General features: G+C 44.5%; 1 protein-coding gene across 2 annotated transcripts in view; it reads right to left on the reverse strand.

Annotated features, from left to right (window-relative positions):
- PPP2R2C (protein phosphatase 2 regulatory subunit Bgamma) overlaps positions 1-16,490 on the reverse strand; it is a 463,465-nt gene that overhangs the window by 124,763 nt on the left and 322,212 nt on the right. The gene's annotated exons all lie outside the window — the stretch shown is intronic.

Raw genomic sequence — 16,490 nt, forward strand, 5'->3', positions numbered from 1 at the left:
GTTTGCATTCAGGGAGGTACTGCAGAAGGGGGTTGGATTCAGTCTTTTTGAACATCTGTACAAGCACCCTGTGAGTGGGCTTCTCAGTCTTGTAAAAGAGAGTGGGAAGAAGCTTCCAAAAAAGCCACCCAGGATGTGCTCAGCTTACTGGCACTCCATACCCAGACAAAGCACTTCTGGAACAAGGCCAAAGAGAATCTGGAAGGCAGACAGGAGGTCATAAAATGGTGACAAAAAGGCCACTCTGGTCCAGTTTCAGCCTGGCCAAAAAGGATAATGGAGCCTATGGAGCCCCAGACCCTCAAGACTGCTGGTCAGGGCCCTGTGAGGTGAAAGGGTGCAAGAGTGAGGTCACCCACCTGGTGGATCTTAAGGCTTCTAGAAACCCTTTAAGGGTTTTGCACATCATATGCCTCAAACCCCATTTCGAGAAATCTGAGGTAACCATGCTCTTAGTCCCAGATAATGGAGGGGAGAAGGAGAGTGAACCTCTCACTGACCTATTTTCTTCCAAGTAACAGGATAAGTCAGTGCTCTTACCCTGTCCCTAGAGCACCAGAGGGACTGCTACCAGTTGCTGGGGCAGATTGCCTCTCTCTTCTCCCCTGTTCCATCACTCACTACATGGTACACCCACCATATTAATACTGTAGACAGAATGCCTGTGAAGAGTTAAATCTACAGAGTATCCAATAGGGTAAGAGCCAGCATAGAGCAGGAAGTCTCCAAAATGCTGGAGCTAGGGCATCATTGAGCCCTCAAATAGTCCTTAGTCTAGCCCAGTGGTGTTGGACCTCCTGGAACCACCCCAGAACTTAGCTTTTGCGTGGATTACCAGGGGCCCAGTGCCATCCCCAAGACTGATGCACAACCTATCCGTACAGTTGATGAGCTTATAGATTGGTTGGGGGCTGCCAAGTTACTCAGCATGTTTAATTGAACATCTGGGTACTGGCAGATTGAACTGACCGAGGGGACCAAAGAGAGGTCTGCATTCTCTACCCCAGAAGGTCACTTCCAGGTCCAGGTAATGCCCCTCAGCTTGAAAAATGCCTTTGCCACCTTCCAGAGGATGGTCAACCAGGTCCTGGCTAAATCAATCAATTAGGATACGTAAAGTGCAGCTAATCACCCAACAGGGTATCCAGGCGCTTGCAGGTTCTGAAGGCTCATTTGAATAGCCAGGTCTTGAGAGCCCTTCAGAATGACGGAAGTGAGGGATGCTCCGGAGTTGTGTGGGGAGGCTGAACAAAATATGGGGGGAAAAGCAAGGAGAAAGCAGTGAAAACAAGGGGAAAGCAAGGAAAAGGCACACAAAAACAGTGGAAAAAGCAAGGAGAAAGCAGTGAGATGTAGGAAAAAGCAAGGAGAAGGCATTCAAAAAATGGGGCAAAAAGCAAGGGAAGACGGGAGCGATGCAGCAGCACGGGGGAGCTGGGGCTGGGACTTACTTTTGACACATTGAAGAAGGCAATGTGCACAACACCCGTGCTCAGGGCCCCTGACTTCTGCCAAGAATTCATTGTGCAGACAGACACCTCAGAGCATGGCATAAGGGCCTCGCTCTCACAGCCTAGTGATGAGGGCCTGGGACAACGTGTAGCCCGTAGCCTTCGTAAGTAGCAGGTTACTTTCCAGAGAACAGAGATGGAGTGCAATAGAAAGGGAATCATTTACAGTAGTCTGAAGAAGTTAAGACCACACATAGAGAATCCTAAACTGTTGAGGTGGTCCATCTAACTACAGGGAAAGGACTTGACGGTGGAACACCATCCTGGAACAGACCACACCAATGCTATGGTCCCTCCAGATTTTTCTGCCTTATTGATGAGAAGTCTGAAGGGGTTGGGTAGTTCTCCCCACTTTCAGCTGGGAGGCGCACATATTAGACCTGGCATCCTTAGCGTGGCTTTCCCCTAACGTTTTGCCTTCAGCCCTCATGTTTTGCTGTTTTTGCTGGCTTTTGGACTACTCACCAGTGCTAAAATGCTTTTGCTTTCTCCTTAAAATATGGTAGAAACGTCTTATTCCATATTGGCATATTTAATTTACTTGTAAGACCATAATAAAGTGGCACTACCTGTTTCCAGGGCCTGTAAATTAAATGCTACTAGTGGGCCTGCAGCACTGCTTGTCCCCCCTACTAAAGTAGCCCTTCAAACTTGTCTCAGGCCTGGCATTGCAGCTTGTGTGTGCAGTTTTCAAACTGCCATATCAACTTGGCAAAGTAAACCTTTTGTCAGGCTCAAACCTTCCTTTTTAATGAATATATGTCACCCCTAGGGTAGGTCCTGAGCGAATCAGAGGGCAGAGTGCGGTCAAAAAGTTGGACATTTACTTTTAGGTTTTACATGGTCTGGTAGTGAAAAACTCTTACATTTGTTTTTTCACTAGCCTCAGGTAAAGAAGGCTCCAAAAACCTTGACACCAGCACCTGGACTCTGACATATGTGAGTGCTACCCTGCCAAGTGGTGCCACCCCACTCCTGGATCCTTGGAACAGGGCCTGAACGTGCTTTGCAAGCCTATCTCTGGGTCCTGCAGAACCAATGCATTGCCTATTCTGGGAGGATTCGCTCAGCGCAGGGGCTCTCCATCGACCTGACAACCTGGACTGGAACTGCCACTGTGAAAGCTTCCCCAACGCAGGCCCTCGCATTGTAAATTCCATATCGAAGGCAGGTTTGCACCTCCTCTGAACTGATGCATAGCCTTGACTGCGCAATGCATCCTTGGTGCCAGACTCCACGTTGAAAGCCCTCATTGTCGGGATCTTCGGGCACAATAGAGTACCTCGTATTGCAGCCTTACAGCTCCTCAAAACTGATTTATTGCCCCGACTGCGAGATTCATCCTTGACGCGGGGACCTCGCAGTGCTCAGCAAGCAGGAGTTAAGGTACTCTTATTCAGTGGGCCTAACTGGGTTCCTGTAGCTAGCCCACATTCCATCGCGGTTGGCCTGAACTTGTGACTTTGTTCCAATCCAGCGCAATCAGATATCCACAGTTGCTGTTATGTGCTTTTTAGCACTATTTCCTACAGTGCAGTGAATCAAGTATAATGGCTGGTATAAGCCCAGAGCTCCAGCATTCCAATGTTTGTCTTGATGTTTCGTCTATTTTAATTTAGAACATTCTACCCTTAGTGGGTGGAATGTTCTAATATCCTTGTAGCCCTATGGCTGCGGGTCAGGCGTATAACTTGGGTCTAGGGCCTTTAACAACCGGTATAGCCCTTGGCAGTGGGCTATAAGGCTATAGTGATTCTGGTCACATATGGTTGCAGACACATTTGGATGAGCTACAAATATTACATGTAACATTCTGGAGATATTGGTGCACCGCTATGCGTCTGTAACACCACTCTTGTAACACCACCTTTGAGGTCAAACTGTAATAATTTAAGGTGCGTGATTGCTGGACTCGAGACAGTATGTCCACACTTATAGTTAAGCTCAGGCTCTACGTACTCCCTTCCCTCTTCATTGCTTCGGAAGTGCTGCACCATGTGCTCTCTATGCCCATGGTTACTGTCTTGCTCTTATGCTTTTTGAGGCACTGACTGCATTCAAAATAAACGGCTGATGTAATACCAATCTGATATTTGATCTAATGTATTGACTTAATAAAATGACAAATACAGTTTTAAAAAACTGAAAATGTCTAAAAGATAACAAATATATATATAAGTAATTTTGCATAATCTTTAATGCATTTTTATTTAGCCAGACGCTAGATGAGCATTTGAAATTGCGCTCTAAAAAAATGGCATCCAGTCAGGCAGATGTTGTGCAATTATCCTGTCACTTTTTCAATGGAAGTCTGATGAGCAGAAGGCAATTACCATCTTTCAGACTACCACCCTAGCTGTCCAAATGACACAAAAAATGGCAAGGATTGAAACCCACTAATTATGATGTTCCTTTGTTGTAGAAAAAAAAGAGGACATCGCAATGTGCTTTTTGCTTTTACATTTGCCTCTGATGTCATTCCCATACTTCGTACGTTCTAGATTCTGGAACTTATTCATTAAAAAATAGCATGTTCTTAGCTCATAGTGCTCCACGGGCATTAGTTCTCCCCATTAACTATTCTGTTTAGCAAACCACTCATAGAATAAAGCCACCAATAGCACCAATGTAGCAAGTATCGTGTCTTTCTTTCAATTTAATGGGGTTTCCGTTCAACAGAGTAAAAAAACCACAGGTGGAAGTTGTGTTTTATATGTTTTTCATTTGGCACAGTTACTATATTATTTAATATACAATAACTATTTAAATCAACATCACTACTGATAAAGCAAATCACATTGACTGCCTCATACTGTTTACAATCTATATCTCAAAATGAGCAGTGTAAGACATTGGGTTATTAGTTGAAGGGAGTGAGAACTCACTTCAAATAATAATCACAGACCTTGTCAGACTGAACCATAAATGTCACTAAATAAACCTGTGCTTAACCCTCTGGTAGTGTGGCACAACAGCAGGCACGCCAAACCTAGAGGCAATGCGTAAAGTATATATCCAGTACTCAATCTCTATTAAAGTAAAAAGAATACCCCAGAATATCCCAAACAAATTTGAAAAATTTAGAATATTTTAATAAATAAAATAGCATAAAAATGACAAAAATCCAATCAGTAGAACCTGAGTTGTGAATTTTAAAACGTTATGGTTAAAAGTAGCGCCAACTGAGGGTATTTTGTCACGCAGGACCTAAACAAAATCACAAGTTCAGGCCGGCCTCATTGGAGTTCAGACACAGCTCTGCGGGGCTCAGAGTAGATCTGTGTTGGATCCTCTGAGGCTTTCAGGCAGAGCTGTGAGTCTCTGTGGGGCTCTGCATTGCCCAATCCGGGGAAGTCTTTGGTAGGAAGCTGGGTAAGGCATCTCTTCGCGGGTGTGCGTAGCTCTGTGTCGCTCTGCGTTGGATCTGGTGAGGCCTCCATTTGGAAGCTGTTAGGCGCAGCTCTGCCATGGTCTGCATTACTCAGTGTTGGATCCGGTGACACCTTTAGAAATTTGCTGCGTGGCTCTGTGAGGCACTGTGTCAATTCTGTTGAAAGCTTCAGTTTGACAGGGAGAAGGGCACTCTGACTCTAGCAAAGGGTCCAGGACCTTGAGATTAACACTTGGTGTCAGGACTCACTCCTGCAGAGGTCAGCAGAGGGGACTAGGTCATATCCAGTTGGGTCTGGTCAGTTGGCAAGCAGGGAAAGGCTTCTGGAATTTGCTGTATCCCTGCAGTTCACACAGAATATCAGCTAACTGACCATTGGAGTTACTTCTGGTGTCTTGGGTTCAAGGTAAGCAGATACAGTCTTCCATCAGGCATCAGACAGCATGGCAGTGCTTCTTCTGAGTATTCCAAGGTCCAGGAGTATTCTGACTTCAGACCTGAGAATGCCTCTTTAATGCCCAGTGTTAGCCTGTGGGTGGGGGACACCCCCTTTGTCTAAACCCTAAAACTGGTTCTGGTCTGTTCCTCCCTTTTCTCTGGGTTTGACTCTAGCCTGGCTAGTGAAACAAAGGCAGGGGCAGACCTGGTGCCAGGTTCTTTTGTTTGGGCCAGGGCAGACCCCTACGAAGTGTAATCAGAACATGGCACATCTCTTACCCAAACATCTTGTCAAGAAATCCTCCCCACACCCAGATCCTTCGTCCACGGGTGGGAGCAATACACTACAGGAGAGCCGTTAACAGTCAGGCAACCCTGGACACTAGCAGAAAAGCTCAGGCAGAGAAATGACAGCTTTCTAAAAGTGGTATTTTCAAGACATAATTTAATATCTGACTTTACCATTTTGCTGCATGTTAAATTCCTATTACAATGAGTCTGTAAATCTTGATTCTAGCTAGAATACTAAACTAGCTACAATACTTAAAACTTAAGTATATGCATCCTAATTTTTAAGGTCCACATACCCTGTCTTCTGGGCATTTAGGGATTACCTTAGGGGTAGTCTATAAGTATTAACAAGCATTTTCAATGCAACGGGCTCGCATTTGCTCGAGTTGGAGCTATTTGCGTTGTAAACTCCTAACCTAACTTTTCTTGCCACACAAATTAAAAGAAAAAAAACACTGCGTGATCGTGCTATGTAAAATGCAGCGCGATCGTGCTAAAATTGAAAGCGAAAAAACGGAACGCAATCATGTTATGCAAATCCTGATCGCGCAGGGAAAATTAACAGATAAAGTAGTCCAGAAACCAGGCTCAAAACATCGAACCTCGTATGTTTTTAGTAGTTTACCGGTGCTGTGTAGGTGGACTAAACACCGGAAAAGGCACGACATATGCATGCCTTTCACAAATGAAAGCAAGCAGATTTTAAAGAGCAAGCCCAGGAACCAATGAAAGAGACTGACGTGATCTGGGCGTGGTTTGAAGCCCAAAGAGAGATTACTTTATGGACAGAGCGCTTTGCACTCGCCCATAAAAAGTAAGGTTTAGGCGTGGCAAAAGGTTAATTTTGCCAGGCCAAAGTGGCAGTTTAAGACTCCACTCACAGGCTGCAAAGGCAGGCCTGTAGACATGTTTTTCAGTCCTACTTTAGTATGTAGCGCAATGAATGCTGCAGCCCACTTGTATCATTTAATTTACAGGCCCAAGGAACATATGGTACCATATACTAGGGACTTATAATGTATGCCAATTTTGTTATGTTTAAAAGGGAGAACATAAGCACTTTACCACAATGAGCACTAATACAGTGTGCAGAGTTCCATGGCCAACAAATTCAGGGCCCGCTAAAGAAGGGACAAATCTGAGGGAACTCCTCACAAAAGATGTTCCAACAAGCATCATAAAGATCTTTAAAGTACTGAGGTTATATTCCGATTTCTCTGCAGATTTTCCATTTTTAGAAGGTACATAGGTATATGATACACCTTAAGCAAATATTGATAGTCTCTAGCAAATCATCCTCATTCTTCATATGTCGATAAAGTTTTTCCACATCTTTTTAAAGCTACCTCTATTTATTATTCCTATTACTTTTTTAAACATTTATCATTTTGCTGCAAGACAAAAGCAGCTCACATCTTCATATTCATCTTAGTATTCAAATTCAATTCTTTTTTCCACTTATGCAGCAAAACATTGTAACCCTTCCTACTGATAAATGAAATGAATGTTTTATTATATTTCTCCAACTCTCACAGTTTGACATATATCAACATTCTTCTCAGCGCACAAATTCACATATCCTGATATTCTACCATAATACAGTTTTAGGCATCTTTCCCACCCCTACTCACTCATGTACCCTTTGCAATCAGAGCACTACAGCTGAATGAAATTACATATGTTATTCATCATCTTCCATCAGCCCATCCCATACACCTCCTTTCCCTGCAAGGAGCTCCCAGGGCCTCTTCCCTATAGCCCTCTTCAAATTTATCTTCTGTCCAAAACATCCTCGTATGGATTTCTCGGCCGAACCCCACCCAAGGAAGGACCATGTCGCATGCAGGAATGAGCATCCCTGAGTCTTACATTTTTGCCATTCAGATGACCTATCCAGGAAAATGTTATGCATCCTCAGCAGTGTGATATGTTCGAGCACACAATGGTAAAGTGGGTCAGTTTGAATATGGATTTACTTGAAACATCCTGCTCCAGCGCTCATAATTTGATGCAATCACTGTCTGATAGTTTCCTCTGTATATCAGTTTCCCAGGCCTAGTTTGCATTCAACCGCGGGGCCACTTTTCTGTCATTTTCAGGGCTTTAAAAAGCCCAAAACCCAGGCCTTTGTTCCCTCTAGTAGGTGATATAACTTCAAAGGTTTTTGAAACCGTGGGAGCTCTGGGGAATTCTATCCATTTCTCCCTGGGCGTCTGTGACAACCGAGTATATTGGAGGAACTGTCCGAGGATCACTTTAAAAAAAAAAAAAATATTTTATTTAATTCAGCAGGTGGCATTCACTTTGCATAAATTCATCCAACTTTACAACAGAGCTTTAGACAACAATATCCATGAATAAATACTTAGACCTACTCCCTTGTCTGCCCCCTCCCCACCTGATCTAACGACGAATATTCCTCCTAATGTCTCTTTCACCTCCCCAAATGTGAGGAGTATCCCCTGTTAAAATTGAGCGTTGCAGACAGACAAGACACCTATTTGTGGAGAAGTTTGGCTACCAACAATGTTTCCACCCCTCCATTCCACAATGCACAGCTCTAACAGAGGATTGTATTTTATCTCTTAGACAGGACAACGTCAAGAGTATCAGACATCCTTCTGAATACCACCCAGTGTTGTTTTCCTTCAAAGTGAAACTTAGCATTTCAAAGGAATAGTCAGTCCCTCTAAAAACATCTAAAAAGACGACACAGCAACTTAAATATAGATTCTTTAACATGAAGTTCCTTTTACACACCACCAAGCATCTTTCATTTCTGAAAGGTCAGCATCAATTAGGGAATCCAAGGGCACATTCTGACATGGCCATGCTCATGTCTGGTTGCAGTCTGCCTCAAGCGACAGGAAATCTATTTTCAGTGAAGGTCTTCAGGATGTCTAGATTATCTCTTTGTCAAGGTTTATGAGAGGTAAAAGTGGGAACCACTCATCAAAGTAGTGCCATCCAGAATGGACTGGCCTATGCGTTATCTGTGCTGGGAATTATACCCAGAACCAACCAGTGTGATATGTGGGCTCAAGATGCAATAATATATAATACAATACTGGGCAGACTTTTGACGCTTATTCACTCACCGATTTTAAGCGATGAATAATAAGGTTATAATGAGTGGACTGGACGTGTGTTTTAGAATTTCATAATAGCTGCCTTGGATTAGACGCATGCAAGTAGCAGACATGCTGCACCGATGTCCACTACCAGTCTGGAAGGGTTGTTCTGTAAGGGATTTATTAGATATGAGCATTCTCTGAGTCTTATAGAAATCAAATCAGCTACACCGCCTTCATAATCTTCCACCTACCATGTATTGTGAAGTGACCCACAAACTGTTGTAAGATTATCCACCTCTCCTGTGGGTCATGGACTAGTTTATGACAGGATGGATGGATGTTCAGGTACAAGGCAAAGGCTGAATGGTATTCCATCAGCCAATTACAAGGGCAAAACAACAGAGACCCTTTCTGATTGACTGATGACCGCTATTCAGATTTGTTGAGCCTGTGCTGAAACTGCTTGAAACGCCAGACAGTCAATCAGAATGGATCTTTGTTTTGGATCACTCTGATTGGCTGTGTAATGCTATTAAAAAGAACACCAATCAGCAGGTCACATCTCTAAAGACTATTTTACAGTTTGGAGTGATGGGGGATGTCCGAACGCAAGCTAGTTTGCAGTCTTTCGTAAAGGAATGCAACCTTTTTCGAATCTTTATATAAAGTCGAATTAGACATCTCTTTTGGTGCAGAACACTTTCCTAGCAAACTCAAAAAAAGTACACATATAGCCCATTTTATGTCACTGCTAAATCTCGCCCACCACTACCTTAAAGGTATGTTTAACCTGAGCGTAGTTGGAATAAAGGAAAAGTATTTTAAAATTGCATCTGCGGGCTATGATCACTGCAAGTAGCGACAGCAAAAAATAAAACAGGCATTGGCAAAGTCAGTTGGTCTTGCCTTGGGTACCTACTGGTTTTGCCAATAGTTCTGTACTGCATCCCCAATGCTCTGCAGTCTGGCTTTGAAAAAAAAAGCTATGGTGCCACCTCCTGTGCCATTTTGTAGGCATGCACACTAAAGGGCCTGATTTATGAAAAGTTAGCGCCGCCTTTGCGTCATGTTTTGAGAGTTAGAAGGGCTTGGGGCATGAATCTGTGCTCACAATGTTGTCTTCCTTCAGCGTAGCGGAGTAGGTGGAACCTGGGCTTTTCAAATATTGCGTGGTTGGCAGCCTTGATTGCTCTTCCACTTCTCTCCTCCTTCATGGGGTGTTTTTATTAAACAGTAAGTTGTTTCCCCGCCTTTGAAAGTAATATTAGAACATTGGAATGCTGGGGGCTCCATTGAAAACAATGGAGTGCTGCGGGCTTTTACTGGCCGGTAAAAGCCGGCAGCGCCAACATTCCAATGCTCGCTTTGTTCACAGCAACAGCTGTGAACAAAGCCTTACGGAGCCCAAGGGGATTTTAATCCCCTCGGGCTCCGTGAATTTTTTTTTTTTAATAGAACATTCTGCCCTGAGTGGCAGAATGTTCTAATAGCCTTAGAACCCGCCGTAGCGGGCTCTACCGGCTATTAAAGTCCCTCTCCCTTGTTAAATGCCCCCGCCTTCGGCTCGGGCATTTAACGCGGGGAGCGGGCCTTTAATAGCCGGTAGAGCCCGCTACGGTGGGTTCTAAGGCTATAATAATAATCATACTAAAATAAAATGGCGCATAAGTACTGCTCATGGTGCCGTTTCCCATTCTAGTGCTTAATGCATCCTTTTACTCAGTCAACAACATCTCTGCCTGGCGCACACGCACGCGCGCACACACAAGCACACACACCCCATGGCTAGGCTGGTGCTGTTTAGCTAAGTATATGGTCTAGTTGTTTATAATTTGTGCCTCTGTGTGTCGCATACCGTTGCCCATCACAGCGCCAGACATTGCTTCCCATGACACAGTGATCATCACACATAACTAGAGCCTATTGGGTAAGTACCCAATAGGTCCAAAACAAAACAGCGCACTTCCATGCACACACCCTACATGCTGTAGCTCGCTATGCATGTGGATAAGCGCTTCAGCATCCCACGCAGGGGTAGTTAGCGCTATACAAATGTTACAATACAGCACAAGTATCCTGCTTGAGAAATGATAACATAGAAAATGAATGCACGTATTCGTTGTTTTATGGCATTTTAAGAAAAGCTTGTTAATCCATACAGAGAATTAAACGTCTTAATGGCTTGTCCAGCTGTCTGAGGTTTCTTACGCAGCTCACCCAGTGTTCCACGTGGCCGAACCTTATATTTAATTTATTTAATTCATTAAGCCTAGCTCGGAAATGCCCCTTGTAAGGATTGATGGTTTTTTTTCATTTCACTATTGGATTCCCTGACCTACAACACACTCCACATGCTAAGAATCTGAATATACCCGGCTACAGTCAAAGCCTAGAGATGCTACATTTAGTACTTATTTTCTAACTCACAGGCCTGGAAAATCGGCTTTAATCAGCGCCTATTAGACCCTGCTCCACTCCTGGCATGCGAGGCGCTGCTTGTTCCAGGATCCTGTCTTGTTAATGGGATCTGATCGCTGAGGGTGCGCCCGACTGCTCCACAGCAGGATTTGGAGAGATTTGTGATGAGGAAGGAGCGTGAAGGAATTGTGGGGAATTTGCTGCTGTACTTTGAACTGCTTTCAACGTTTATGACAATGCTGTTGCTCCATAAAGGGGCTATGTTCCTCACAAGGGCTTTCCAAGAAAAATCAGCCCCCTGTTGTCTACAAGGCAATCCATAAACTCATATTGTTATATATGGCTTCCTTTGGACTATTCTGATCAACAACATTTAAATCTGTTAGTCACTGCAATGACGTAAGAGCGGTGCTTAACCAAAGTGCGTTCTCACAATTGTCACATCACCAGGGGAAGCAACTGCTTACCCTTTGTTCCGATGACATGCCCACGTCCATAGAACCAAACCCGGCAGTGGAACAGTGGAAGTAGGTCTCACCCACCTTTTTCCACGTCTCCTGGGTCTCCGCACACCTGAAGGAGGAACATGGACCAATCACCATCTCCCATGCCAGCATGGGTAACAGGACAAGCAGCAGACACTGGTAAGCTCTTGCATAGCAGCTGTCAGAGGGGTGCTGGAACTCTGCTCTCAACATGAGAGCGGAGAGCACGGTTGTGGGCAGAGAGAGGGATATGTTATGTGTATTTGTATACTGCACAGCTCATCCTGGAGGGTATCCTGGTGGTGAAACAGGAGCTCTATTTGCCAAGCCAGGGTCTGGGCTAGGCCAGGTCTTCAGTTTCATGCAGAATTCAACAAATGAGGAGGAGTCTCTGATGTGCATGGGCGGGTCATTACAGGCTTTAGGAGCGAGAGAGGAGAAGGCACAACCACGACCGGGTGGGTGGCAGGAGGCCATGTATTTTTTTAATATTTGAATTTGGGCTAAGGAAGGTTATTTTAAGAGCGTGGTGGAGTGGCAATAGGCCAGGTATTTCTTTTCTTATGTTGGTGGGAGGGGTAGGGGAATGATATGCCAAGGGTTTGAGGGTGAATAGGAGGAGGCCAGGTTTTTAACATTTTGAGGGTAGGTCATATGTTGGAATCAGGGATGATGATTTTTTGGGGGGGACATAAATATCATGGTATGTCTAATCATAGACATGTTGAACATTGCTCTTGTTGTCTGTCTAATCTAAACCGGAACCGCTCAGTGAAAAACATCACGGTTATTCACAGTCACTCATCTACAGTTCTTTATGTTGTTTATTGTTTAAGACCTATCTTGTATGAATACCATATTCTAAATTTGGTTATTCATGCTACAATATAGCATTGTCACAATAATTGTCTCCCACTGCTGCTGCATCCTAAAGAAATCCTAGGCTGCTCAGGCAGGACTCACAGAGAGTCCATCAGTTAAGTGCTGATGATCTACTTGGATGGACAGTGGAAAGCACAGCCTCTGATTGGATGGACAGCAAGAAGCACAGCTAGGGCTGCAAAAGGAAAGAAAGGCATAGAGATTGGTGGTGGTCGTTGGCGGGGGAAGAGATATTATCTTTCATACATTTGGGTGAGGGAGAGCTGGAATAGAAAGAAGATGAGGGAGTGGGTGTCTGGTCAATAAGTTTTTTATAATATTTGGGAAAATAATGGTGACAATGGTGAGGAGGGTGACGGGATGCCAGATATGCTTTTGTGCATTGGATAGTGGGGTGATGGCCAGCAGGTATTTAGGGCAATACTGAAGCAGGCAATGTTGCGTATGGCTCTCACATGACTCCTCTACCTTGACATAGCTGTTGTAATCAGGGCAAATGATCTGGGTGGGTCACATGTACCATAAAATTGAAGGCGAGTAAATGTGAATAACAAGTATGTTTTTCGCTCAGCGATCTCAGTGGCATCACGTTTTTTAAGTGCATGTGGCACAGCTTAGCCCAAAAGGTGTTGAATCAAAACTGCCCATGCACACTGATGGTCCAGACAGAAATATACCCTCTTCGTTGTTAGTGAAAAACATCTGGAAACTGGGAGCACACACCAGCAGTCCTGGTGCTTGAATACTATACCATAGCATGCTATACAGTGGCCACAAAATCATTATTGATAAGGCAGAGACCTGGAGTGAATACAATCGTAGACTGAGAAGTCCATGCCAAGACAGCACCACCCTCTATTATTATAGAAAGATGGAAGCAGTCAACAAGTGTATTGCAATGGAGCGTTCTGCCAGTACTTCAAGGAGTACAAGGTCAGGAAGACCTGAGTGATGAGAAACATAGGTGTGCACATGTGCCTTAAAAATCCGGATCTGTTCCTCCCTAGAGCCCAGTTCATCACCACCAATGCTGCCCCTCTTCGTCTATCATTATCACTATTATCATCATTGTGGGGATGCTTTTGCAATATTATGCAACATGATTTCATATGGCATACGTCTTGTGGAGCATATTTGTATTGCCCCAACAATGTTGTTTAAGTATGACAAGTGCACTTTCAGAAACTCTCTATAAGGTTTCGCATGTGTGTGTGTGTGTGTGTGCACATGCGCGCTACCTTTGAAGGAGCATGCTGTACTTGGGTACTGGTCTGTGGCATCATTGATGCAATATTTAAAAATGCTGTGGAATTTGCCCTTCCCTGACAGTTATGTGCCTATCAACGTTTCTCAGTATTGCCACTGGATGCTTTTTTGGGGCATGTGTGAGAACTGCAAGGACTGATCCAAAAAAAGCCTGTCCCACATAGTAACAGCGGCGGCTACCCTGCAAAGGCGGAGGAGCGTCACCCCCCAGCAACAGCAGCTGCAAACCTTTAAAAATAAAATGATAATAAACCATGTTTATTATCTTTGTATTTTTAAAAGGGCAGGAGGATGACAGGGAAGGAGGGAGAGTGCTGTGCACTCCTGTCAGTGCGCATGTGTGTTTGCCCGGCTATCTCAGGCTCGCCAAACACACATGCTCACTGGCACTGTGTTGCCAGGTTGGAGACAGCAGGCTCTCAGTCTGCCTAGGGGCAGCACCCCAGGGTGCTCTGACCAATCCTAACGCTGCTTTCATGCTGCCAGCAGCATGAGAGCAATGTTAGGATTGACCTCAAGGCAGGGTCGGAGCCTGTGCCTGCAAGTGGAGCCAGAAGAGCGGAACGGAGCGGCGGAGAGTCAGGTTAGCTTTTTATTTTATTTAATGTTTTCCGTTCCCGCCAATTGCCCCCCACCCACCACGCGCCGCCCCAGCCCTTTTCTGTGCCACAAGCCACACCTGCATAGTAATACATCTTTTAGCTTTGGTAATGACTATAAGGCAGTGCCATTGACTACGACAGATCACTAGTCCTCTCCTTTAGGAGAACTTCAGAGAAGAAGCATATCATAAGCACCTGCCCCTAAGGTATCTCAATTGTTAGTACACCGGTATCTGGGGGCCCCTTGACTCATTATCATTTCAGCCTCATTGGCATGGTGTGATAGGGCCGCTTAACCAACTTCTACAACAGCAGGCATTGTGTTTAATGTGCAGTGAATTACAACTGGTTTCTGATGACTGTTCTACCTGTTTCAGTTGCTATTGGATGTTGAAATAGCCCTGTGATATAAGTTTTAGTAGTGTTGTGGGCCTTTTGGGTAATTTTCTGTGGTATTATGAATGATACAAATCTGTCCCAATGATTATTTTTGCCTGATCTCTAGATGAGATTCATCACTTGTGCTGGTGTGTTTTATTTTTACGATATTTTGCAAAAGATTTTAAATAACTATCAGAGTATAACAGGGCATTACTCTCGTGCAGCAGTATCTGAGAAGCACCGTTCTCATTTAACCTTATTATTTTTTGAAAATATATTTGGGAAATATTTTCTTGGCGCATTCTCTTGTGGAACAATTTTGATGGTACTGCATTTTAGGGTGTTCCTAACATGGCACACTAAATGCATGAGATTATTCTCCTGGCCTTGAATGATAGCACTTCAAACTTCTGGCAGCCCTTTCCCCTATTATGAGACTATTATTTTAGAACATCATTTAAGGATATTGTTTAATTTCACAGAATTGATTCATTGTTTTTCATGACCATTGCGTTCTATTTTGTAATTATGGTACTGTATTTTGGGACTTTATTCAGGATAGCATGTTTAAGGTGCAACAACCTTTCGGACGTCGGAGTCAGAATGATTTTAACTTTGCTGTTCAAATTCACGAGTAAACCGGGCGTACTACCACGGTGCTGTAATACTGCCCTTAGAAGACTGTTCCATGTCAGTTTGCTGTAGGTATCCCTAATCCCTGTTGCCAGGGAGTATGCACCCACCATCACTGAGGCCCTCTTCTATACAGGCCAGGGGTCTTCAAACTGGGGGCGGCCCCCCTAGTGGGGCCTCAAGTGATTCCAGGGGGGGGGGGGGCGCCGAGCTCTGGCCAAAAGAGGCATTACACAGATAAAAGTGTTTTGTTTTAAGCAGAAACATATTATTGCATTTTTAAAAAGGTAACAGTACTTAATTGCTATGTTTAAATACATCTAGACATATTTAAACATTGGCATCTTAATAAAATATTGGTGAAAAATTCTGAGGGGGGGCCCAATGATTTTTATTTTTTCAACTGGGGGGAGGGGGGCGCCGCATTAAAAAGTTTGGAGACTACTGATCTAGGCCGTGGAAAAAGGTGCCAATGTAGCTGTGGCGCAACAAAACTTCAGGGTCCCCCCCCTGCACAGTACATGGCAGGGGCTCCTCTCCCCAGCACACCAGCTAACACCTCCCAGACCCAGTCAGTGTACTGCGCTGAGGGGGCCCCCTGGAGCCCAACGAGCACCCCCTTCCCCGCACTACAGCCTCTTTTGGAACGGCACACGTTTCCCCGAAACATCCTGCTCCCTAACAGCAGGCTCGATGTGTGCCACCTAGATGTGGCAACAAATGGGAACATTTTGCGTAGCCTGTGTGCTCATGAGCGCGCCTCTGAAATGGAAGAATCCGCGGGGCAACGTGGACTTCCATCAGGAAACGCATATTTTTTTGTGTGCAGCATTCTACGTTACAGCTCCGACCACAAGTGGGTGTGCTCCAGAAGGGCAAAGGGGATAGTATGGCTCTTGTGCCTAGAATAGAGCTTCCGTAAGGTGCCCCCTGAGCAGCCCCCAGTCGATGACCGGGGTGAGCTGGGTAAACTAAATCAAACATTTATTCTTAAGATGTACTTTTACAAATATTTTATAGGGTCCAGTTAATTGGCTTCTCAGACTCAAAAGTGTCATCACACATTTATGATTGAAAGAGATGGACTTTTGGGCAATTTTCCAAAATTGGTTCAGGCT

The sequence above is a fragment of the Pleurodeles waltl genome, chromosome 1_2 (assembly GCF_031143425.1).
Source record: "Pleurodeles waltl isolate 20211129_DDA chromosome 1_2, aPleWal1.hap1.20221129, whole genome shotgun sequence".
NCBI lineage: Eukaryota > Metazoa > Chordata > Amphibia > Caudata > Salamandridae > Pleurodeles > Pleurodeles waltl.